We start from the raw sequence: 25,548 nt of genomic DNA, 5'->3' as shown, positions 1-25,548 counted from the left end.
CCGGCCCCGGTTTTCTGACCGCGGCTTTACCACAGCGGTCAGAATGGGCTTGGAAGCACCGCCAGCCTGTTGGCGGTGCTTCCGTCATTCGTGGCCCTGGCGGTCTTGGACCGCCAGGGTCAGAATGACCCCCACAGTGCATTAATTTGCACTTGGTGATTGAAATCTTGGCAGCTCGTGCTCCTCGCAATATTTTCATAAGATAACCCCTCACTTAACTCATGCATTCATGCATTATAAATAGTGAAAACATGTGAATGGGCAGAAACTGTGATCTTATAACCAATGCCCCTTCGTTTGCAGGTTTTTGCACACACGGCCAACGTTTCCATCTCATCAACCAGTTTGCCTCCCCTTCCTCTGTGCCCCAACAGCATCAGTAATAAAACACCCATGGAATCTTTGGCATCCTTAAGTCACATTTTATCTTGACCACATAGCAGATGTGCCACTGTACTCTTCCGAATTAGTGTGAAAGCTCATCATTGAAAGTTGCGCAACTATCAAAACTATGGTCCAGGTCAGATCCTCGAGGTTACCCAGAGACCAGTGCTTCAACATCCATATGAGCTTCATATCTGGTTGTTGTATCACTTTGATAAGGCAATGCTTAGTCAATGGTGAAATGTGGATAATACTACTATCCAGGTATCCTATCCCAAAGACACTGTTCTCAGCTACACACTGATGCAAGAGTTTTTCATTGACTTATGAACACTCAACACAAATTACACAAATCATTAATCGATGCCTGCACAGCATCACTTCTGTGCCGTTTTTCTCAATATGTGACTTGGGGCCAGATGTAGCAAACGGTTTGCGAGTCGCAAACTGCGAAAATCGCCGTTTGCGAGTCGCAAACCTGAGTTTGCTATGCAGAAATGCATTTTGCGAGTCGGGACAGGCTCGCAAAATGCATTTCAGAGTCGCAAATAGGAAGGGGTGTTCCCCTCCTATTTGCGAGTCGGAGTGGTATGTAACTCCATTTGCGATCGCGTACGCGGTCGCAAATGGAGTCGCAGTTACCATCCACTTGAAGTGGATGGTAACCCACTCGCAAACGGGAAGGGGTCCCCATGGGACCCCTTCCCCTTTGTGACTGGACCCCAAATTATTTTTTCAGGGCAGGTAGTGGTCCAAGGGACCACTACCTGCCCTGAAAAAATTCCGAAACTTAAGGTTTCGTTTTTTTTTTTTAAGTGCAACTCGTTTTCCTTTAAGGAAAACGGGCTACACTTGAAAAAAAAAAACTGCTTTATTTAAAAGCAGTCACGGACATGGAGGTCTGCTGACTACAGAAGGCCTCCATATCCGTGAGTGCCCATAGTCGCTATGGGGTCGCAATTTGCGACCCACCTCATTAATATTAATGAGGTGGGTCTTTGCGACCCCACACCGTTCTGCATTGCAAATTGCGAGTTGCAATTTGCGAGTCTCTCGGACTCGCAAATTGCAAGTCGCAATTTGCAAAGTTGCTACATCTGGCCCTTATTATATTTTGTAAATACTTTCTTCCTCTTTATTTTGTTCAGATTAATACAGCCCCTGTGCATGTCATACAGTTACTAAGTTAAACAAAAGAAATCTGCAAATATTTAGAAAAATAAAACTGTATGGCTCTCCTTCTTGACTATCACCCGTTTCTGTCCTTTGTCAGAAACTGCACAGGTTTTGTACATACATCACTGGCTGAATAATGTGCCAGAGATGCTTACCTGACCGTGATCAATACTGAAGAGGAAGAGAATGGTTCTGGGTAAGATGTGTGAATCCACTAGTTCAGCTTGCAGTGCATGAGCAGCAGCATGTCAGTCGGTGAATTATTTATATAACCAAGTAGAATGGCATGTATTGTGGTAGAATGTCATGTGTTGGTAGTGGTGTCGTTTGTGTTTTGCCATATGTATAACATTATACACTGAGATTATAATGCCACACATATGTAGACTGACAGAGCTAGTTTAGAGAAAGTAAATCACAGCGATATGAAACAACCACAAAGTGACATAACTTGGGTAAGTGAAGACATTGTCAACTTCAGCTTGGCTAAGTGAAGCCATCATGCTTTTGGAAGACATGTTCTTCAAACATTTGATTAACATTCTTTGAACTCAGGGAGTATGTTTTTTTCATCTTTTATGAATCACAATTTTATACATACATTGGCCTGCCATCAACCCATGTGACATCTTCCATGTCTCGATCTCCTTCCGGGCCTTACAGATAAATTTGTAGATAACGTTGTAGATAAATTTCAGTTTTATATATGTCACATTTATTTTGGCGTTCCTGCATGCTTGCGGGTTGCGAATGCCTGTTGATATTTACTTAACTGTATTGTTATCATCGTTATTTTCCTTTGTGCGCATATTTGTAAACATTATCACACATACTGTGCAGAGTTCGATGCTGAGTCACTACTACATAAGATATAAGAAACAGCATAAGTGTGTGGTCAAAAATCTATTATTGTAATAGGGAATGCTTGCAGGTAGGTTTGGATTTGTACATTGTGGTGCAATGTGCATTGCCACGGAAGATGGGGTGAAGTGTGACTGACTGTATTTGAGGGAGGATAGTAATTGTGTGTGCTCTGTGAAATGTGCTCAGTGTAAAGGGGGTTAGTATATATGTCAACCGAGGGTGAGGGGATCATTCATCTCACGGGTATGGGAGATAGGACCTCTCCCACAACGCAGGGCTTTTCATTCCAACCCAACATGCATGCATGGCATTCTCACTTTGCAAACTGATTAAATATAACTTTCGGGAAGAATTTAGGGGTAGTGCCTTAGGGGAAACATTGCTTACCTGGGGATTTGTGTCTGAGGGAAGCTGGAGAGACCATTGTGCGTGCACCTCAGTTGGTGGGTGTTACTGAGGATTCATTTAAGTTACCTGCAGGGTGGGTGGTGGGGATAAGTGGCTTCTGTGTAGCTGGGACAATCAACGTTACCATTAGTCCTTGTGCCTGAGGACTTGCAAACTAGAAGACAGCTTGATGAGGGGAACTGGTGACTGACAAAGAGGTGGCGTTAGGCATGTCATCAAGCATTGGGCCAATAATCTCCTCATCCTCTGTGTGTTGACATTTACTGTGTTCGGGTTCTGTAAGAGATCAGTGTTCTCTCATGACATTGCAAATTAGCTTTTGCTCTAGCCCGAATGATAAGCTTTGGATCTTCTTCGACAGGTGTTGCACCTGAAAGGCAAAGCCATGTTGGTCCTTGAACTAGTGGGGCAGCAGTGATGTAAAGAAAGACATGCAGACAAACATTTGATGTGGGTGGTGGTTATGGTGCAGTACCATAATACCACAGTCAATTTACAGCTACATGAGATTTATAAGTCTCACGGTGCTTTCAACGGGCATATTAACTTGAAAAACTACAATGTCTTGCATGTCAATGCCATGGGTCCTGTACTTGCAAACAGATTATATGATGTCAGCTATCCTGTGTCAGTATGGGCACAGGTTGGGGATATCTAGGTTTGGATGGAGCAGACATTACTGAGAATTAAAATGTGCACATGGATCTTGACAGTTGTTGTAGTTGTCATGCATGCCTTACCCAAAAAATATTAGCTATATTCAGAAAATGGCCTTTACTGCACAGCTGGATCCACACAGACCATAACCACACAAGCATTACGACACTTGCCCTGAACCACACATATGTCTGGACCACACTAATACGCGGTTAAGGCATCATGCATATGCATGGTTCAGGCACACAGTGGGGAGAGGAGCGCAGTAGCTGGGTAATTATGGTTGGGGCGGGCGGGTGCGATTTTAACAACAGGGTGGGGTTGGAGGGCTGGGGAGAAAGGACCAGTTTTGGGGAGTCAGGTTGTTTTTTTTCTTTAAGGGGTTGGTGTTAGGGCTAAGGGTCATGGAAGGCCAGAATAGTTTTTAGGGCAGGGTGGGGTTGCAGGGCTGAGGGCGGAGGGAGAGGGGCAGTTTCGAGGGGCAGTTGTAGGACTCAGGGAAGGTGGGGGGGGTCGGGGTACTTCATTTTTCATGGGTGGCGGAAGGTTTTAGGTCTTGGGGAGGGTCTGGGGCCAGGTTTTGGGGGTGTGATGTTTTTTCAGAGTGGGAGTATGTTTAGGGCTATTGGGTGACACTAATTCGGTGCAAACAGGGTATAAATATGCCACAGAGTATAAATATGCCCCTAAATATGGCGTTAAGGCCATAGAGTCTTTTGCACAGGAACGCCTACCTTGCATCTCATTAAGGCAAGGTAGGTCTCCACTTCCAGAAAATGACTTTAACCCCATAAATTTGGCGCTAGACGGGTCTAGCACCAAAATATAAATATGGAGTTAGTTTTGTACCAAATTAGAGTAAAACAAAAATGATGCTAATTCTGTGCAAACAGAGTATAAATATGCCCCTAAGGCCCTCATCATGACAACGGTGGTGAGTGATAAAGTGGTGGAAATACAGCCAACAGGCCAGCAGTAATTGCTGCCAAATCATGACCATGGCGGTGAGAACTCCCATAGACAGCCAACGTACCACACCATCCGCCAGGGCTTAACACCATGCATGCCGGCTAACGCCATCAACAGCCAGGCGGGAGACAAAGTACCACCCACCTTATCATGACACAACGCCACAATTTCCGGGGTGTAACCAATGGCATCAAAATCCTGGCATAAACAGAACACAGAAGACGAAAGACTTACCTACAGAGACACAGAGAAGACCAATGCCGCCATGGAACCGGAACTGCAAGCCTTGCCGATGCTTCTACGCCATGCTCCACCAGGAACACCAACGCCGATGAAGACGACAACGGTGAGTACAGCTGCCTAGCACAGAAGGGAGGGAGGGAGGAAAAGGAGAGTGACACACACACACACGACACTCACTATTCACAAATACACCATACACACAACCAGCTGCAGACGAAAAACAATGGTACACGACACACAACATAATAATGCAAGGACAACAAGAAGGCAGTAATGAGAATGTACTGAACGGGAAGAGCCACCAAATGAACCAGTTGGATAAAAAAGAGATATGTACAAATGTCCACAGAGGGGCAATGCTTCGTCCAAAGTACAAAGGGCCCTCATGGCCACAGAGCACAGACCAAGGCCCAACTTGTTTCCTGACATGATCTGCACAGAACTCTGTAGGGGCATCATTTTGCAAGTGGGCAGGCACCTCAGGGGGATGGAGGGCACCTCAGCCGAAGTCGGCAACTTGCCCACTGGTTCTGGATGGAGCTCCCGGCCCATTTCTCTGTGCTGTGGAGTGCAAGGTCACAGGCTCTCAGGTGGATGACTTGCCCACTGGTTCTGGAGGGGGCTCCTGGCCCATTTCTCTGTGCTGGGGAGTGCAAGGTCACAGGCTCTCAGGTGGGTGACTTGCCCACTGATTGGCTCCTGGCCCATTTCTCTGTGCTGGGGAGTGCAAAGCCACAGTCTCTCAGGTGGGTGACTTGCCCACTGGTTCTGGAGGGGGCTCCTGACTCATTTCTCTGTGCTGGGGAGTGCAAGGTCACAGTCTCTCAGGTGGGTGACTTGCCCACTGTTTCTGGAGGGGGCTCCTGGCCCATTTCCTTGTGCTGGGGAGTGCCAGGTCACAGTCTCTCAGGTGGGTTACTTGCCCAATGCTTCTGGAGTGGGCTCCTTGTACAGCAGTACCAGGAGGGTAGCCTACATGCCCTCTGCTGGAGGTGAGGGCTGCACTGTGTCAGCAGGTGAAGGTGCAGCCTCTGCAGGAGGAGTGGGCTGCACTGCCTCAGCTGGAGGTGAGGGCTCCGTGACAACTGGTGGTAGTGGTGGTGTCACCCTGCCAGTCTCTGCTGGAGGTGAGGGCTGCACTGTCTCAGCGGGTGCAGGTGCAGCCTCTGCAGGAGGAGTGGGCTGTACTGCCTCAGCTGGAGGTGAGGCTCCGTGACCACTGGTGGTGGTGGTAGTGGTGTCACTCTGCCAGCCTCTGCTAGAGTCGAGGTCTTCTTCCCCTCCATGGCAGGAGTTGAGGGCTTCTTCCCCTTCCTGGCAGGAGTCGAGGGCTTCTTCTCCCTCATAGCAGGAGTCAATGGCTTCTTCCCCTTCATGGCAGGAGGTGCGGCCTCCTTCTCCTTCATGGCAGGAGTCGAGGGCTTCTTCCCCTTCATTGCAGGAGTTGAAAGCTTCTTACCCTTCATGGCAGGGGGTGTGGGATCCTTACCATTTTTGGCTTATGGAGTGGGATCCATCACTGTCTTGCTTCAACGACTAGGAGGTGCCTCCACTGTCTGGGTGGAATGTTTGGCTGAGGTGCTGGACTGTGTTGTTTGGACCCTGCTCTTACGGGTAGAATGGGGGAAGGGGTTGGGGAGGGAAGAGGTCAAGTTGGGCAAGGAAAATCTTCTTAGGGATGGTGGGGTGGGAAGAGGGAGGAGGGATGGGAGTGGAGGTTGAGGGAGTGGTTGTTGGAGATGTATGTCTGCTGGACTTGGGTGCAGGTGCATGGGCAGTGTGCGTGTGTAAGGTGGACGGCTGCTGGGTGTCTGAGTGCTTGCGTTTGTGTCCTTTAGGAGGGGTCGGCTGCATGGATGTTGTGGAGGTGTCTGCTAGTGAGGTATGTGTGCTGCTTGGTGTGGTGATGCTGGTGGTAGGTGTTGATACAGTGCATGCAGGTGTGAGTGTGGATGTGACTGTGAGGGAGGTGGAGGAGGAGGAGGAGGATGAGGAGGAGGGGGAGACAGTGGAGGCAGTGGATGTGGTTGTATGTGCTACTGTCTGATGTTTGCATGAGTGCTTGTGGGCTGAAGTGTGGTGCTTGTGTTTGACTGTGCTACTCTTGTGTGATGTCTTGTGAGCATGCTCGTCTGTATGTTTTCATTGGATGGGTTGGAGATGAGGAGACTGGGAAGTGGTAGCTGGAGGGGGGCGGTAGGAACAGGAACAATGGTTGCCATCAGAGAGGAGGCCAGTGCCTGAATCGATCTCTGTTGGGTCGCCAATCCACGGTGGATGCCCTCCAGGAATGCATTGCTGCATCTGGGATGACAGCCCCTGGATAGAATTCACAATGGTTGACTTCCCAACAGAGATGGATCTCAGGAGGTCAATAGCCTCCTCACTCAGGGCAGCAGGGCTCACTGGAGCAGGGCCTGAGGTGCCTGAGGCAAAGGAGATGCCCACCCTCCTGGGTGAGCGGGCACCTCGGTGAGGGGCTACTGGGTGGGTGGTGCTGGTACAGGGGTGGCGGCTGTAGCTGCTGCTGAGGTGGTCACCGAGGTGTACACCACCACCAGTGAGCTTCCATTGAAGGAGTTATCTGAGTCGGTGTTGTCACCTCCTGTCTATGCCGTGATGCTCCCCTCCCCCTCTGTCCCATTGGTTCCGTCTGCATCGGTTGACTCTGCCTCCTGAGTCCTGTGGGATGCAGCTCCCTCTCTCACCGGTGCCCCTGCTCCTCTGCCAGAAGATGCTAATGCACACATGGACAGCTACCGTCAATATGCGGGCCATCAGGGAGGTCAAGTTCATCGTTGGGAGGCCATCCCCAGCTTAGCCTCTGCGGTCTTCCATCCCCAGTGTCTCAGGTCCTCCCACCGTTTCTGACAGTGGGTGGTCTGCCTGCCATAGATCACCAAGGACTGCACGTCCATGGCGATAGCACGCCATAATCCCTTCTTTTGATGTGTGCTGACCTGCAGAAGCGATACAGATGGGAGGACACTATCACACATACAATCCAGCCTGCCACACATATGGCCCACCAATTGCGTTTCCATCACCATTGGCACACACATCGCCCAGCACACACCATGTACACCACCACATGACATCCCCCCTGATGACACGATGCTTGCACACACATCTCCATGCATCCTTCCCACATGCATCTTGCCAAAGTATACTCACATGTTGGTCTGGAGGCCCATACAGCAGTAGGTACTGGGGTAGGACCCCATCCACCAATCATACCAACTCCTCTGCAGTGAAGGCAGGGGCCCTTTCCCCAATCACACGGGCCATGGTAGGTTCCAGACACAGGTCACAGCAGCATACTCAGTGTAGGTGTTCTCCTGTTGAAGGTTAGGAAACAAGTGAGGAATCAGATAGAAAATGGCAGTCACCTCCGCAGCAGTGTACACCGTCGCCCCTGGCCCAGATCCCCAGTGGCCACTGTACTCCATAGAGCCCCATATTCTCCAATGAGGAATTGCCACGACGCCCAACGTTGGATACCTCACTTCCACCTGTCCCTACATACAGGACAGTCAGTCACCGTTTCATGGTGGTGGACAACGATCAGATTAACCTTGACTGCGTCACTTCCTAGATTTGCACATACTTTTCCATTCCCACTGTCCCATCACATAAATGCACTATCTACACTGAGGTGGTGGTTCCATTTTTCAAATTGTTACAGCCTACTCACTCTTGTGTCCTTTAGATACCTACCACTGTGGATGAATGGGAGGAGAATAGGAAACCCTGTGTACAGACCCCTTGCGGACTTGGCTACACTGGAGGACAGGCACATTATACTGACATATAGAATGTACAGGGTCACAATCACAGAGCTGTGTGCCCAATTGGAGCCTGACCTGATATCAGCTATCCTTGTGCAAGTGCTAACAGTGCGCCATTTCCTGGCAACTGATTCTTTACAAGTGACAGTGGGCTTGGCAGCTGGAATGTCACAGCCAATGTTTTCAATTCTGCTGGCAAGGGCTTTGTCTGCCCTGGTGAAACACATGTGCAGCTTTTCCGCAGGTGGAAGATTTGGCCACTATGAAGACAGGATTCTAAGAAATGGGGCATATTCCCAATAATATTGGGGTGATTAACGGCACACATGTTGCGTTTGTCCCCCCACCAGAATGAACAGGTGTTCAGGAATCGTAAGAGTTTCCACTCACTGAATTTGAAAATGGTGTGTCTGGTGGACCAGTACATCTCCCACGTCACTGCCAAGTATCCTGGGTCGGTGCATGACGCCTTCGTCCTGAGGAATAGCACCATCCCAAATGTGATGGCCCAACTAAAGAGGCACAGGGTGTGGCTAATAGGTGAGCCAGAGCCCCCACCCACTGCATGTCAGTGTATGCCTTCAGGTGTTATCCCCATAGGATTGTGTAAGGCTAAGTGTTGTCCCTCAATACTTGCAGGTGACTCTGGCTACCAAAACCTATCGTGGCTCCTGACCCCTGTGAGGAATGCCCGGACAGGGGCTGAGGACCGTTAAAATGAGGCTCATGGGCGAACCAAAAGAATAATCAAGCGGACCTTCAGCCTCCTAAAGGCCAGTTTCAGGTGCCTCCATCTGACAGGTGGATCCCTGTGCTATTCACCTGGAAAGGTCTGCCAGATAATAGTGGCATGCTGCATGTTGCACAACCTAGCCCACAGACGACATATGCCTTTTCTACAAGAGGAGGGGAATGGAGATGACCCTGTTGCAGCAGTGGACCCTGAGGACAGTGAGAATGAGGAGGCAGAGGATGAGGATGAGGACAACAGAACATCACTTATATGTCAATACTTCCAATGACACAAAGGTGAGACAGTGGATCTGACCATTACTCTGGCTATAGCTTATCGGTGTGGCTGTAGCATGATGGCATTCACTTCCTTTGCATCTCAACTTACTGTCATTTTCCAGATGTTGGTGATATGACAATAATGTCCTGATGAGATCACTACAAACAGATACAGGTCATTATTTGTATGCTATCACAGTGTTCAGATCATTTGCACTAGATGTGACCCTTCCCACAAATGCACATTTTCAACACATAAAACAGTGTCACTCTAATTGTGTTCAAGGGTGTTTATTGTAGTGCCAATAAGTGACTGAAAAGTGTAATGGAATGGGGTGATGGTGGAGGAAAGTCCAGGGTATTGATCCCGTCTGTTTGTAGCACTGGTCCGGTGTCCCAGGCGACATAGGAAGGGGAGGAAAGGCAGTTCCAAGTGGACAAGGTGACAGGATGGGACACAAGGGGGACAATCAGGAGAGCCTCATTTCCTGGCAGTGGGCTTGGTCTTGGCAAGTGTCTCCGGCTTCTTTCTGGTTTGCAGGGAATGTTTGCAGGGTGGTTTACCTTCTGCAGGGGAGGGGTGCTGGTGGCCTGTGGGTCCTGTGTCGGGGCCTCCTGTACACTAGCTGCAGTGGATGTGGTGGGCTGGTCAATGGACTGGCTAGAGGTAGGGGCCCAATGCTGTGCACTCCATTCCCTCATGATGTTGGCCATGTCTGCCAGCACCCCTGCTATGGAGATCATGGTGGTGTTGAGGGCCTGCAAGTCCTCCCTCATCTCCTGATGCCGTTCCTTCTGCAGCTGCTTGTTCTCCTGCTTGTTGTTCAGGATCTGGCCCATCTTTTCCTGGGATTGTTGGTAAGCTCCAGGACATTAGTGAGTGCCTCCTGGAGAGTCGGTTCCCTGGGCCTGTCCTCCTCCTAGTGCACGGTGGTCCTCCGAGTGTCCCTGTTGCCCTTTGCCCCTGTCCCCTGAACTGTGTGCCCTCTGTCACTGACCCCAGGTCCCTGAATGTCTTGGGGGTGATGTGTGGACTGGGGTCCCTGTACAGGTGGGCACACCGCTGATTGACATGTCCAGGGGACAGAGGTATGGAGACTCTGGTTGGGTGCTGTGGTGAGTGATACTGATGGTGGAGGCTCTGTGGTGGACTGTGTGTAGGCTGGGGTGACCGACTGACCAGTGGTCCAGAGTTACTGTCATCACTGGGGGCATCTTCTTTTGGGGGACTGGATAGTCGTGGCACCCCATCCCCACTGAGATTGTCTGGGACACCTGTGGGGATGTAAGTGATGCAATATGCTTAATGTCTGTGTCATATTGTACATCCCTATCTTCCCCTCTATCGTTGCTGTTGCCCTGCCACCTTTGAATGTGTATGTTGATGTATTGTGGGATTGTTAGTACCCCTATGTTGTGCATGCTTTGGTGATGGGTGTCCATGCAGGGCTGGGAGGGCTGTCCATGCATTGGTATGGCATGTCGGGCTTGGCATTGGGGCTAGTTATCTGCATTGGTGCAGTGTGTGGGATGGAGTGGAGTGATGGGAGTGAGGATGAGGGTGTGAGATGGCATGCAGGTATGGGGGGTGATAAGTAGTAAATGTTAACTTACCAGTGTCCAGTCCTCTGGCTACTCCAGTAAGTCCCTCTGGATACGGTAATTCCAAGACTTGCTCCTCCCATACTGTGAGCTGTGGGGGAGGAGGTGGGGGTCCACCACCCATCCTCTGTATGGTGAGCTGGTATTTTGCTGCCACAGAATGTACCATCCCCCATAGGTCGTTCCACCTCTTCCTGATGTCTTCCCTTGCTCTTGGATGCTGTCCCGCGGCGTTCACCCTGTCCACGATTCTCCGACATATATCCATCTTCCTTGCAATGGATATCTGCTGTACCTGTGCTCCAAACAGCTGTGGCTCTACCCTGACTGTTTCCTCCACCATGACCAGCAACTCCTCATCTGTGAAACGGGGGTGCCTTTTCGGGGCCATGGGTATTTTGTGGTGTGTGTAAGTGTGTGGGTGTTGGATAGTGTGAGTGGGTGTGCGTAGTGGAGTACGTAAGGGATATATGGGTGTGTGTGTAGTTGTCGCAGTGGTCTTGATGTCTTTCTGGTTGCAATGATTTGTATTCATAAGGGGTTGTGGGTAATGTGGGTGTGTGTTTTATAGTGGTGTGAGTGGGTGGGTGTGGTGTCAGTATGGGTGTCTGGTGTGTGTTCTTTGAAGGGTCCATTCTGAGCGCAGCGGTGTGTACCGCCAATGGTTTAACGCCTTTAAATGCCCACCGTGGTGATTCGTGGGTCATGATGTGGTGAGTGTTGTTTTGCTGGCGTGACACTATGGGTGTTGGTACCGGCAGTTTACCACTGACCTTTGGGCTGGCAGATTTCTGTCTGTGGCTGTATTTTGTCGATTTGGTGTGTGTATGTCATAATATGGCGAATGGATATCCTCCACCGCAGCAGTATGTTGGCAGCTGTCAGCATGGCGGTAAGCAGGATTTACTGCCAATGTCATAACGAGAGCCTTATTTCTTTTGAAAGATTTGGACCCAGATTTATGAAATTTAGTGCTGCCTTTGCACCATTTTTTTAACACAAAAGTGACACTAACTCAATGGCATATTTATATTTTTACGCTAGAGCAGTCTAGCGTAAAACTTATCGACATCATCATTTTTTGGGAGCGTCACCTCACTTTGCATCATTTAATGGCAATGTTAAGCAAGGTAGGCACTCCCTCCTAAAAAATTACGCTAGCCCTCTAGTGTCAAATTTAGAATCCGACAGAAAAATGTTACATGCAAAGGACTGGGTCAAAAAAATTATGCTAAGTCTCATTAGCATCAACATTTTAGCACCTGGTCAGCCCCTGTAACAAGGAATGTGAATGTGGGTGCACTGTCAGCCTTTCCACCAAAATCCACACATGGCTGTTATGTGTCAAAAAGGTTGGCGCATAAGTTACATCACCAAACATCGCAAACACTAAAATGACGCCTGGCACTATGCGCATCAGAACTGTCTTGCTGTCTCAGCCTACCCTCCAAAATCCAAGCAAAAATGTTGACGCACACCATTGTTCTACAAACATCGCACATGCCAAAAATGATGCCTGGAGCCTGTGTGTCAATTGCAGGTCAACAGGCCTTGTCAGCCTTCATAGAAAAAATCCACACATGGCCGTCATGCATCAAAAAAACTTTGCATATCATAAAATGTGACACATACGCCCAGGAAGTGAGGTAACAGGACTTCTTTGCTGCACACATGGTAAAGTTAATTTACTTTCACTTTTTATTTTACAGTCTTATTGTATGTGGTTGTGAGAATTGTGTGGGGCTGCTACTGGTTGAGGAGTGGTGGTTTTGTGCTGTGTCCTGTTGCTGTTAAATCCTATTTGTTGTATTAGTAAATGTTGTGTAGTGTTATTGTCCTGTTATTGAATTTGCTTTGTCAGGAGTTTGTCTTGGGGTAGTGTAGTTTGTTGGGGTATTTGTGGTTAGGTGGGGTTATTATATACATTTTTGGGGGGTTTATTAGTTGCCGTTGAGGGAAACAGCAGGATGTCCTGCAAGGGAAGGGCACAGTGCATGAGTCCAGATTAACTGGGGGTGGTTCAGATGGTTAGTGTGCCACTTCCTCATTGCCTGGGAAGGTGATCTCCTGGATACCTGGTGGTTCAGGTTGGCAGACCTGTTGGTAAGTAAACCTGTAACATAGCAACATCCTCCTTTGCATTTGCATTACAGTAGTTTATAAGGATAACTGCAGCATGTTATGAGAAAGGTGAGGACATCAAGGGGCAGGTTTAAGGAAAGTGGCGCTGCACCCAGTGCAGCACCGGTTTTCTTTGTGTAAATCATTCTGCCATTTTCTATGCCTGCTCAGACTAGGTGTCAAAAGAGGGCACACCAATAATTGTGATGGCCCCCTATGTACTGTTCAGGGCTGTGCCGAAATATTGGCGCTAACCCTGAGCAATACATCAATAGCATCAAAATGTATGACACCATTGCTCCCTACCCTACTCCATGGTACACCTTATTTTAGATTAGGCACACACATATGGTGGTGGTAGAGGGGTGCTAAGGGGTGAAAGGAAAGTGGTGCTGCACTGGGTGCAACACCACTTCCCTAGAATCTGCCCCTAAGCTTGAGGACAAATAACAGTGTCCTTTCCCCCAGTAAGTGTGACGTATGAATCAGAGACATGTATGTATGGGTGAGTCTCATTGCTATATATATTTTTGGGTGCTACCTAAGTCTGTCTGACTGACATGTTGTAGATGGCAGTGGGTCATTCCTAACACTAAGTTGACTCGGTCACTCAGCTAGACAAATGAAATGTGTAACAGTTGTCCATGCTAATCTTTGTTCACAAATAACAAAGTTATGTTTTCCTGTCATGTCTTGCAGGTGGACCTCCACGCTACCCCATAGGCAAGGTTTCCACTTTCGAAGACCCCGAATGCAACCAGTAAGTATCACCTTGTATGTCACATGTGTACATACAGTTTTTGTGTCTGAGAGGGTTTGATGTGTATTAAATCATGTACAAATGGCATGTGTTTCACTTTAGACACCATCATCTGTGTCTGATGGTATGCTGAGGATGTGGGATAATTTGAATGATGCATGTTCTACCATGTATTACTGGGTCTCAGGAAATGTTTTGTATGCCCACAAACACACTGATGTCAATCAGATATTCGTCAGAGGTGCTGGTTTTCTGTAATGCATCGATGTTTCAAACATATTTTCACAGCCCCTGTTCCTGCACTGTGTGCCACACGTTGCACACATGTAGTCAGGACATGGTACAATATATGTACCTGGATAGAGCTGTCCAAGGGTCATTCACAAGGAGACACATGCACCACCGGTGCTTCACTGCTCTTCAATAATGAAGTAAGGCACCGGACATGCAAAGAGCTCTTTTGAGAAGGACAACCGAAAGTTGAGTACACAGAGAAATTTGCACTCTACTCCAGATGGATGTGCGACAAGTCTACGGATTGTAGAAAACAAGATGTGTGCAGATGAAATGACAGGTGATAGTTGTGCGCAAGCATGATCACATCACGTGTGTATGCAATTTCCATGGTGAGTGTGTACCTGTTAGTTAGGAGGTGTATCAAGTTTGTGCACAGATAGGGGGAGATACAGGTAAAAAGGCACTGAACCCAGTGCTATGCCACTTCTCTTGTGGTCCTTAGCTCCCTCCTATCAGTTTCATTTGCGTGCCGTATATGATAAATGCTGCTCCATGGAGCTGGGTATGTGCCAATTGTAGTTAACCTCTTGATGAAAATGATGTACTATTCATGGTTAGTGCAAGATAATCTACTTATATCCCTGGACTTTACAGAGTGGCCCCTTGTGACCAGTGGTGTACCTCCTTCTAATTCCAGCTCTGAGCTGGCATTCAAATTAGCCAAAACAAAGTGACGCAGCTGAATCACTTAGAATGCAGTGTGCCATGTTGGCAGTCACCCTACTGGGGGAACGCCACCCTTGCATACATCATGCCCGGCACAGGCCTAAGGTGGTGCAAGGGGTGACAAAGTAGCACAATGCAGGGATTGCACCACTTTGTTGATATTCTGCTGACCATTTGGCCTTGTGCCTTATTAGTGTCATACTAATTAATGCTTATGTGGTGCAAAGAGGCCATAAACCCTCTCAAATCTTGGCCATAGTGTGCAACTTTGGAGAACCATTATCCCCGTGACATGTACAAAATACCATAGGTGCTTGCTAGGTAGATTTGTATTGACGTGGATCTTGCCCTTGTTGTTGGCTTCCTGGTTAACAACATGTGTCTTCATGAAATGCTGTTTACAATGCATGCTTGTTCTTTCTCTACCCAAAGCAGTTACTAATGACATGTTCCCCTCATGTTTTAGAAACACCAATTCGAAAAATGTGTTGAACTTTTCCAACACATATGCAAGGTCCAGGCTGGTTACCGGAAGATGTCTCTGAGGTACCGCACAGAAACATAATCAGAGTCATGGAAGGCTTTCCCACATGCTGGACCAGCTCAACAGTCTGCAACCACCTCAACAAAAGGAGTGTCCTCATCATTTACAACACATCTGACACCAGCAGTACTACAACAGCCACCACTACCTGCCACTGGATCCACCTTTGAGGTTGAAATACATAAATACCTAGCCGAGGTCAATGCTTGGTTGGCCAGACTTGAGGCAGACAATGGCAGGAATTTCAAAATCCTAAAGTAGATTAAGAGGAGGCTGAAAAAGTTGTTTGTGTGGCCACTCATCACGTCCCAGGTCCTTCCCTTCCACAGTCTGCACTGTGTATAGTTTTAGTGGGTTTTAGGGGGACAGTTGTAGGAAATAGTTACTGTACATTGGGGGGGTGGAGTTTAGACTTTTTTGGTTTGGGGAGTGGTTGGGTGGGGGTGTTATGTATAGGGGGATATGTTAAAAAAATAAAAAATATATATTTTTTTTGAAAATACAAAATAATATGCATGTCTTTAGGGCATAAATTTAGTTAGTATGTGTGTATCTTTAGTACATGTTGTCCCACAGGTCTATTGTCTCATAAGGGGGCTGTGGGGACAATGTTTATTGAGTGGAGTTATGTGTATAAGTTAAGTTTAGATAAGGCTATATAGCTGTAGGATTAAGTTAAAATAAGCTAGCATAGGTTAACTTAGTGTAGGTTAGTAAGTAGTTTAGGTTTTTAATAGGTTGCGTTTTTAGGTGCCAATAAATCCTGTGCGTTTTTGACAATTAGGTGTCCATGATGATTGACAGTCTGGGTGTTCTCATGTCTGCACTGGACAAGTTAGGGGAATGCTTTAGGCTATGCATTCAGTATTGATTTACATGTATGACTATGTATCCACAATGATCAAGGAGCTGTCTGATTGGCAGTGCATTGACATCAGGTACTCGAGACAGTTTTCAGTGCAGTTCCTGACACTCAAATTGTATATGGATATGAACTCTTTGACAGGTAATGATGCAACATCAATTGTCATTGCCAAGGTCTGCCACAAAGATTTTAGAAACGTTTAGCACATGAAACTCCACCTTATTTGGGGTATGGATACTGGTACACTGACAGCTGCCTGTTATAGTATTGCCTTTTTTGTTCCTTGCATATTTGTTTTACTGGTACAATCATCAGGGTCATTTCCTGACACTTGAGTTCTGAACCATTCATGCCTTATGTCAACTTGCTTGGATATCTTTTCAATAATTGCTTGGAAGGCTCAGTACGTTGTTTGTAGTCCACAATGCTATTGGTCACATTTATCATGTTTGAGTCCTACTGCGTGCCTTTGTGTGCGATAGTAAGACACACATAATTTGGTTCTGTTCTCATTGACATTGCTTCACACAATGCAGACATTTATAAGAGTTGATCGAACACTGAAAAAAGAGCATGATGCATGTGATTATGGTAATTTATTGACATTTGCAAGTTTAGTTTCCAGTGCAGTACAGTGTCCAGTTCAATGACCTCGTAAGAGATCCAGAGCCATTTGATGTATATTCAGAGTCCAATGATGAGGGATATGTCATGAGACATGTGTAGGAGAAGTGTGCATTAGTGAGGAGGTGTCCAAATAACCAATAGGTAGGAATTGAGACGTTAGTCCATAGAAGATAAGTCAACAGTGGTAGAGTGAAGATGGCACATTGACGGCTGTCACAACACTGGCATGACCTTAAGCACACAACTACAGAGATACTGTCGATGTGGCATAGACTGCAGCTACTGGATGGTTTTACGTGTGAATTTTCCTTCTACATCTTCATCTTCTGATGTGTGTAGTGTCTCCTGTGCTATGAATTGTGTTGTTGTTGAAGTTGAGAGTGCCAGACACACATCAGGGTATAGAGATGTGGAATCAAACATCCCGCAGCTGCCATTTGTGGAACACATAAGGTATCACTGCAGCAAGGAGGAACTGATGATTTCTCAACACTGCTGCTGGTAGGCAGACATATTTTCCATGAGGGAGTCCACTTCCCACTGTATGGACTCCAGAGCATTTTGTATAGCCCCAGCCTGTTATCTATCACATAGGAGAGGCACAATGCCACGGATGTTTGTTAATGTATAAGTAGGTGTCTCTTAAGGCACATAAACCATCAGTCTCCTCAAAGCAAACACCCTTGCACTATGATGCAAAGATGACTTATTGGTGCATGCAGCTTACTTCATCGCCAGCACTGGGGTAACCGCAGGGGCGAGCCGTATTCTTGTAGATAAGGCATATCCCTGTATTTCAAAAGTGAAGCAGCACTACTATGTTTTGTGCAGTGGTGTACAGCACCACTTTGTTGTGAATCTGGGCCTAAGTTGCAAGGAGGATGTATGTGGAAAGGCAACCCACTTCAATCACTCTGTGAAAACATGTGTGGTGGGAGGCGGACCTGAAACATTTTGAGGCTTGATGATGTGTGGATGCATCATGTTGGGACATCACATCAAGGGTGTCAATGTAATTCTGCTACTGAGAACAGACATTGGGGGTCATTACAACCATGGCAGACGGTGTTAAAGTGGCGGTAAAACCGCCAAGAGGTCGGCGGGAAAAAAATTGGAATTATGACCGTGGCCGAAACCACCACAGCGGTACAGACAAACAGCTTGGCGGTCACCGCCAACAGACAGGCGGGAGACAATGTACCGCCCACAGTATCACAACCCACCAATCTGCCACCTTTTCCGGGGCGGATTCACAGTGGATAAAAACACGGCTGAAACAGGAATTTCAAAGGGAAAACGCTCACCTCTACACACTCCACATGGAACCGGAACTCCAAATTCTCCCTGCGATAGTCTTCCTGCTCCTATACGACCATCATCAATGCCGGCGGCGAAGACAACGGTGAGTACTGCACCTACGACATAGGGGAGGGGGAGGCAAAAGTCAGGGACACACACACGCAACACCCCCACCCCCACCCTCACCCACTACAACACACACACCAATGCATATCCAAACATCACAGTAACAACCCCCAACCCCCCCGGAAAAATGCAAAGACAAAAGGAAATGAGTTCAACCATTGTAATATATCACAATACAGTAACCAAATATATACAGATAGATATACACATTCAACAAAATATACATCACGATTAGTAGTGCAGGTAATGCACCATTCATTGTCCGTGGACCACTGGGCCCAAAATGCATGGGCGAGGCCCACACACAATACCTGATCAAAATGGAGAGAACACTGCCGGGGCATCAGATAGAAATACAACAGGCACCTCAGGGGGAAGGGAAGGGGGGCACCTCAGCCGGATGAGTGCACCACGCCAGATCCACAAGGGGGCTCCATGCCCATTGATGTATCCTGGGGAGAGCAAAGCCACAGTCTCTCAAGTCTCTACAGTGGGTGGGTTGCCCACTGTTACATCCTGGGGAGTGCAAAGCCACAGTCTCTCAAGTCTCTACAGTGGGTGGGTTGCCCACAGTGCAATCCTGGGGAGTGCAAAGCCACAGTCTCTCAAGTCTCTACAGTGGGTGGGTTGCCCACTGTTACATCCTGGGGAGTGCAAAGCCACAGTCTCTCAAGTCTCTACAGTGGGTGGGTTGCCCACTGTTACATCCTGGGGAGTGCAAAGCCACAGTCTTTCAAGTGGATTACAGTCTCCACTGGTTCTGGAGGGGGCTTTGTGCCCAGAGTGCTTCATCCTGCCAAGGACTGAGGTAGTGGATGCATGTCTCCACTGGTTCTGGAGGGGGACTGGTGCCCAGAGTACTTCATCCTGCCAAGGACTGAGGTAGTGGATGCATGTCTCCACTGGTTCTGGAGGGGGACTGGTGCCCAGAGTGCTTCATCCTGCCAAGGACTGAGGTAGTGGATGCATGTCTCCACTGGTTCTGGAGGGGAACTAGTGCCCAGAGTGCATCACTCTCCCCGTGACGGTCCCAGTTGCGTCACTGCCCCTGCCGCTCATGGGCTAGCGGTGCTTGAGTTGGCGGTCCTTGCCCTGTTCAGCGGTGCTTGCCATGGTGGCCTTTGCCCTGTTCAGCAGTGCTTGAGTTTGCAGTTTCTGCCCTGTTCAGCGGTGCTTGCCCTGTTCAGCGGTGCTTGCCATGGCGGTCTCTGCCCTGTTCAGCGGTGCTTGCCATGGCGGTCCTTCATTGCCCAGCAGGGCTGGGGCTGGCGGTCCTTCATTGGGCAGCTGGGCTGTGGCTGCCGGGACCCTCCTGGGCAGCTGGGCTGTGGCTGGCGGTGGCCTCCTGGCCACTGATGATCGGGCTGGGCACTGACTCTGGCGGTGGCCTCCTGGCCAGTGACGATGGGGCTGACCTCCTGGGCACTGACTCTGGCGGTGGTCTCCTGGCCAGTGACGATGGGGCTGGCGGTGGCCTCCTGGGCAGCGGGGATGATGGCGGTCTTCTCCGCCGTGCTGCTCCTCACAGACTTTGGCGATTTCTTTTGCCCCTTCCCCACCTTGGGAGGAGTCACAGCTGAGTGGACACTCCCCCCGGGACCCTTGTGAGCGGCTTTGCTGGCTGGAGACTTCCCCCACTCCCGCTGGGCACTGTCCAACTTCTGGTGCTTCACAGGGGGGGACTGGCTGTGCTGTGGCTCTGTGTCACACTGGCTGCCCTGGTGCCCGGTGCACTCCACATACCTCTAACAACAGGCACCACTGGTCCCGGAATTTTTTTGGCTGAGGCGCTAGTACGGGAACTATGAATTGGAGGGGGTTGGGGGTTGGGAAATAGGTCAAGCTTGGTCAGGAAAAGTTTCTTAGGAACACTGGCACTGGTAGCTGGAGGGTGTCTGGGAGTGGAGGAAGAGGAGGTGGTTGTAGGAGGTGTAACTTTTGTGGCTTTGGGTGCAGGTGCATGCGCTGTAGGCTGTCGTGAGGTGGATGTATGTTGGATGGGTGTGTGCCTGCGTTTGTGTACTTTGGGAGGGAGCATCACAGAAACACTGGGAGAGGACACAGGCGATGTGTAAATGGGAGTGGGGGTGGTGAGTGCAGGCGAGCAGGGTCTGGTGGTGGGTGTGCTGGTGCGGGACATAGTGGCTGTAGTGGTAGTGCATGCAGGTGAGAGTGTAGACGAGACTGGGAGGGAGGAGGGAGACGACGAGGAGGGGGACACAGTGGAGGCAGTGGATGTTGGTGTGTCTGTATGTGTGTGATGCTTGCGTGAGTGCCTGTGGGATGTGTGGTGCTTATGTTTGCCTGAGCTTCCCTTGGGTGTTGACGTGGGTGCATGCTGGTCTGATGGTATGCTTGGGATAGGCTGGGGTACAGGGGATTGGGCCTGGGTGGAGGAAGTTGGAGGGGGGAGGCTAGAGACAGGGACAATGGCTACCATCAGTGCTGAGGCCAGAGTCTGCAGGGTTCGGTGAAGAGCAGCCTGACCAGAATAAATGCCCTCCGGGAATGCATTTGTCTGTTGCAATTGCCTTTTGACACCCTGGATGGCATTCAAAATGGTAGACTGCCCAACACTGAGTGACCTGAGGAGGTCAATTGCCTCCTCACTGAGGGCAGCAGAGGTGACAGGGACAGAGGCTGAGGTGCCTGGGGCGAAGGTGATGCCCACCCCCCTGGGTGAGCGGGCACGGGGCAAAGGCTGAGGGGCTGCTGGGAGGGCGGTGCTGGTCGGGGGGGTGGCAGCTGTACCTGTAGAAGTGGGGGGCACAGATTTTGCCTCCATCACAAGGGAGCTCCCATCGGAGGACGAGTCCGTGTCGCTCATTGCAGATCCTGTGACCGCCGTGAAGCTCCCCTCGCCCTCCGTCCCACTGGTGTATTCAAAGTCCGTGGTGTGGCCCTCCATGGCCATGTGGGATGCAGCTCCCTCATGCTCTGGTGCCACTGTACCTCCGCCTGATGATGCTGATGCACACAAGAACAGGGAGACCACAAAAAGGTGGGGGGACGACAGAAGAAAGACAGGTTGAGTGCATGGCTTACCGCTACCGTCGGCGGACAATACAGACACAGCAGCCCCCTGCACTAGGCCGCGCTGTTGGCCTCTACAGATGCAGTTCCTGGGATATGGCCTACATGGCTGTGGTGGACATCTGCACACATAGATGACACAGGGGCATGTTTACCTGTACTTGGCACTCTACAGAGATGGGGTGGAGTGCCACATGGCCTGCATTACGGAGGGGCCTAGCCTATGGAACTCGACCTGGCCTAGGGAAACCCACAGCCCTCCTACCCCACCCAGACACCTTCACTGCGCGCAAAGTCTGCTGAATGATATTGTACTCACCCCCTTGTGTCTGATGTGATGCCCTCAAGCGCCCATCCAACTCAGGGTAGGCCACCGCCAGGATCCTGAACATCAGGGGGGTCACAGTTCGACGGGCACCCCTCCCACGTTGGGAGGCCATCCCCAGCTGAGCCTCCGCCGTCTTCTTGCTCCAGCGGCGAATGTCCTCCCATCTTTTCCGGCAGTGGGTGCTGTGTCTGTGGTGGACCCCCCAGGGTCCGGACGTCCTTGGCGATGGCACACCAAATATCCTTCTTCTGGTGGGCGCTGATCTACTTGAAATGTACAGGGGAAGAAGAGAAGTCATTAGCAACTGCACCGTCGAAGTGAGTGGCCCACATCCCTAGCCTTGCCATGTGGCACATGCATTCACAGTCGTTCATGCACGCAGAACTCTGCCCCCTTCCTTCTTACAACCAGCCCTCTCCACACAGGCATAGCCCATACAACATGCTCCCTGTGTACTTACCTGTTGGTCTGGAGGACCGTAGAGTAGCGTGTACTGGGGGAGGACCCCGTCCATGAGCTTCTCCAACTCCTGTGCAGTGAAGGCAGGGGCCCTTTCCCCAGACGCACGAGCCATTGTCTCTTCCAGACCGAGGTCACAGCCGCACTTGCAGTGTAGGTCCTCTCCTGTCGAAGATCAGGTATCGAGTGATTGAACAGATAGAAAATGGCGGTCACGTCCGCGGCAGTGACGTCCGCGGCGGTGCGTATCATCACCACCGGCGCACTTCGTCATTGGCTCCTGGGACCCATAGGGTCCAATGTTAACCAATGCAGCATTGCGCCGCGGTCTTCGACCGCCTACCGCAACGGTGTACAACGCCAGCACAGTTACCTCACATCCCATTGTCCCAGTTTAGAGGTCAGGCAGCCGCTATTTCAGGGGCCCACATGGCTTCAATTTCAACTGCGTCACACATACCTAGGCCTAGACTCAACACACATACAGGCAACTTTTTGGTTTATGTTTCGTGTTCTGTGTAGACTGTGGGTATATACCTCTGAGTTGTTTGAATCTGTGGTCGCTGTTGTCCTTCCTAGGCACCGTCCGCAGGGACATGTGAGGAGATGGCGGAATCCTCCGGTGTACCGACCGCTGGTGGACCTGTTGACAATGGAGGAGCGACATTTAATCATCACCTACAGGTTTGACCATGCCACAATCCAGGAACTGTGAACCCAGTTGGAGCCTGACCTGATGTCAGCAATCCGCCATCCCACAGGGATCCCCCCTCAAGTGCAGGTGCTATCAGTGCTCCATTTCCTTGCAAGTGGGTCATTTCAAACAACAGTGGCCATAGCATCAGGGATGTCGCAGCCTATGTTTTCCAACGTCTTGTCCAGAGTGTTGTCTGCCCTGCTGAAACACATGCAGAGCTACATCGTTTTCCCTCAGGTGGAGGATTTCGCTACAGTTAAAGGTAACTTCTATGCCCTTGGACATATCCCTAACATCATAGGTGCCGTTGATGGGACCCATGTAGCTCTGGTCCCCGCCCACAGGAGTGAACAGGTGTACAGGAACCGGAAGAGTTATCATTCCATGAATGTACAGATGGTATGTTTGGCAGAGGAGTACATCTCCCAGGTAAATGCTATGTTCCCTGGCTCTGTGCATGACGCCTACATCCTGCAGAATAGCAGCATCCCTTATGTGATGGGTCAACTCCAGGGGCACCGGGTGTGGCTATTAGGGGACTCTGGTTACCCCAACCTGTCATGGCTACTGACCCCAGTGAGGAATCCCAGGACCAGGGCAGAGGAACGCTACAATGAGGCCCATGGGCGGACTAGGAGGGTGATCGAACGCACCTTCGGCCTCCTGAAGGCCAGGTTTAGGTGCCTCCATATGACAGGTGGTTCCCTATTCTACTCACCAAGGAAGGTGTGCCAGATCATCGTGGCCTGCTGTATGCTTCACAATCTGTCTTTGCGACGACAGGTGCCTTTTCTGCAGGAGGATGGTCCAGATGACGGTGTTGTGGCAGCTGTGGAGCCTGTGGACAGTGATGAGGAGGAAGCAGAGGAAGAAGAAGACATTGACAACAGGGACTCAGTCATCCAGCAATATTTCCAGTGACACACAGGTGAGTACACATTCCTTCCTACTACAAGTACTTTCACACTTCTACCTCTATCCTGTCTGTCGATTTCAACCAGTATATGGTAACTGAGTTGTACATTTCCATTACGGTTTCACAGGTGTGGTTACCAACGTGTGTCATCTGTTTAGATTCTTCATGGACTTGAGATGTGTGACATAGGTATGTTGACATTACATTTGAGAACGGATTTTGTCACTGTCATTGCTAATACACATTTTCAAAATCACAGACTGACTCCAGATTGTTTTGTGCTTCAAGGGTGTTCATTGAATTGCTAGATATTGGAAGGGGGTGGTAAAATGGTCAGGGGTGATGGTGGAGGAATGTCCAAGGCAGAGTCCAGTCTATTAGTCTCACAGGTGCACTGCCCATATGGGCATAGGAAGTGGAGCGGGGGCAGTTCCATTATGGACAGGGTTACAAAGTGGGACAGTGGGATGACATTTCTTGGGGGGGGGTCTTGGCATTGTGCTCTGTCCCGTTCCTCGATCTCAGGGACCGCTTGCAGGGTGGTTCTCCGTCTGCAGGGGGTGGGGTGCTGGTGTGATGGTCCTGTGGCGTGCCTCCTGTCCACTAGCGCCGGCGGAGGTGGTGGGCAGTTCTTCGTCCATGCTATTGTCAGGGGCCCCTTGCAGTGCCACGGTGTCCCTCCTGGTGTTAAGTATCTCCTTCATCACCCCTACGATGGTGCCCAGGGCGGAGCTGATGGTTCTGAGTTCCTCCCCGAACCCCAAATACTGTTCCTCCTGCAGGCGATGGGTCTCCTGAAACTTGGCCAGTACCGTTGCCATCGTCTCCTGGGAGTGGTGGTATGCTCCCATGATGGAGGAGAGGGCCTCGTGGAGATTGGGTTCCCTAGGCCTGTCCGCCCCCTGTCGCACAGCAGCCCTCCCAGTTCCCCTTTGTTCCTGGGCCTCCGTCCCCTGGACCGTGTGCCCACTACCACTGCCCCCAAGTCCCTGTTGTTGTTGGAGTGGTGGGTTATCCTGGGTTCCCAGTAGTGGTGGACACACAGCTGATTGACGTGTCCTGGATACGGAGGTATGGGCCAGCTGGGTGAGTGCTGTGCTGGTGTTACCAGAGGGTGGAAGGTCTGTGGTGGCCTGTGACTGGGTGTGGGGAACAGACTGTCCTGAGGCCCACGATGGTCCGGGCTGGTCATCTGGATCCAGTAGGACAGAGCTGCTGTCATCACTGTGGGCCTCTTCTGTGGGTGGCGTAGAGATGTCTGGACCCTCCTGTCTGGTGACGTTGGGTAGTGGTCCTACAGGGGTATAAAAGCATGATTATTGCAACTGTGTGTGTCATGGTGTGCAATGGGTGGGTGACCGTGAACCCCAGTGCTAGCACTCCTGTGTGGGGGCTTGTGTGATGATGGTTGAGGGGGGTGTTATGGGTATGTGCAGTGGGCATGCTTTAGTGAGGGGTGTCCATGCTTTGTTGTGTCATGCAGGGCTTGGGGTTGGGATGTGTGGTTTGTGTTAGTAGTACATTAGTGAGGAGTTGGAGTGATAGGGGAGGGGAGGGGGTGAGGGTGGGGGTCTGTGATAGCATGCAGGTAGGGTGGGGGATATGATAGTTAAGATTTGACTTAACAGAGTCCATTCCTCCACCGACTCCTGAGAGGCCCTCAGGATGCATATTAGTCAAGACCTGCTCCTCCCATGTTGTTAGTTGT

Source organism: Pleurodeles waltl, chromosome 12 (genome assembly GCF_031143425.1).
Source record: "Pleurodeles waltl isolate 20211129_DDA chromosome 12, aPleWal1.hap1.20221129, whole genome shotgun sequence".
In the NCBI taxonomy this organism is placed as follows: Eukaryota; Metazoa; Chordata; class Amphibia; order Caudata; family Salamandridae; genus Pleurodeles; species Pleurodeles waltl.
This window is presented reverse-complemented; position numbering follows the sequence as displayed.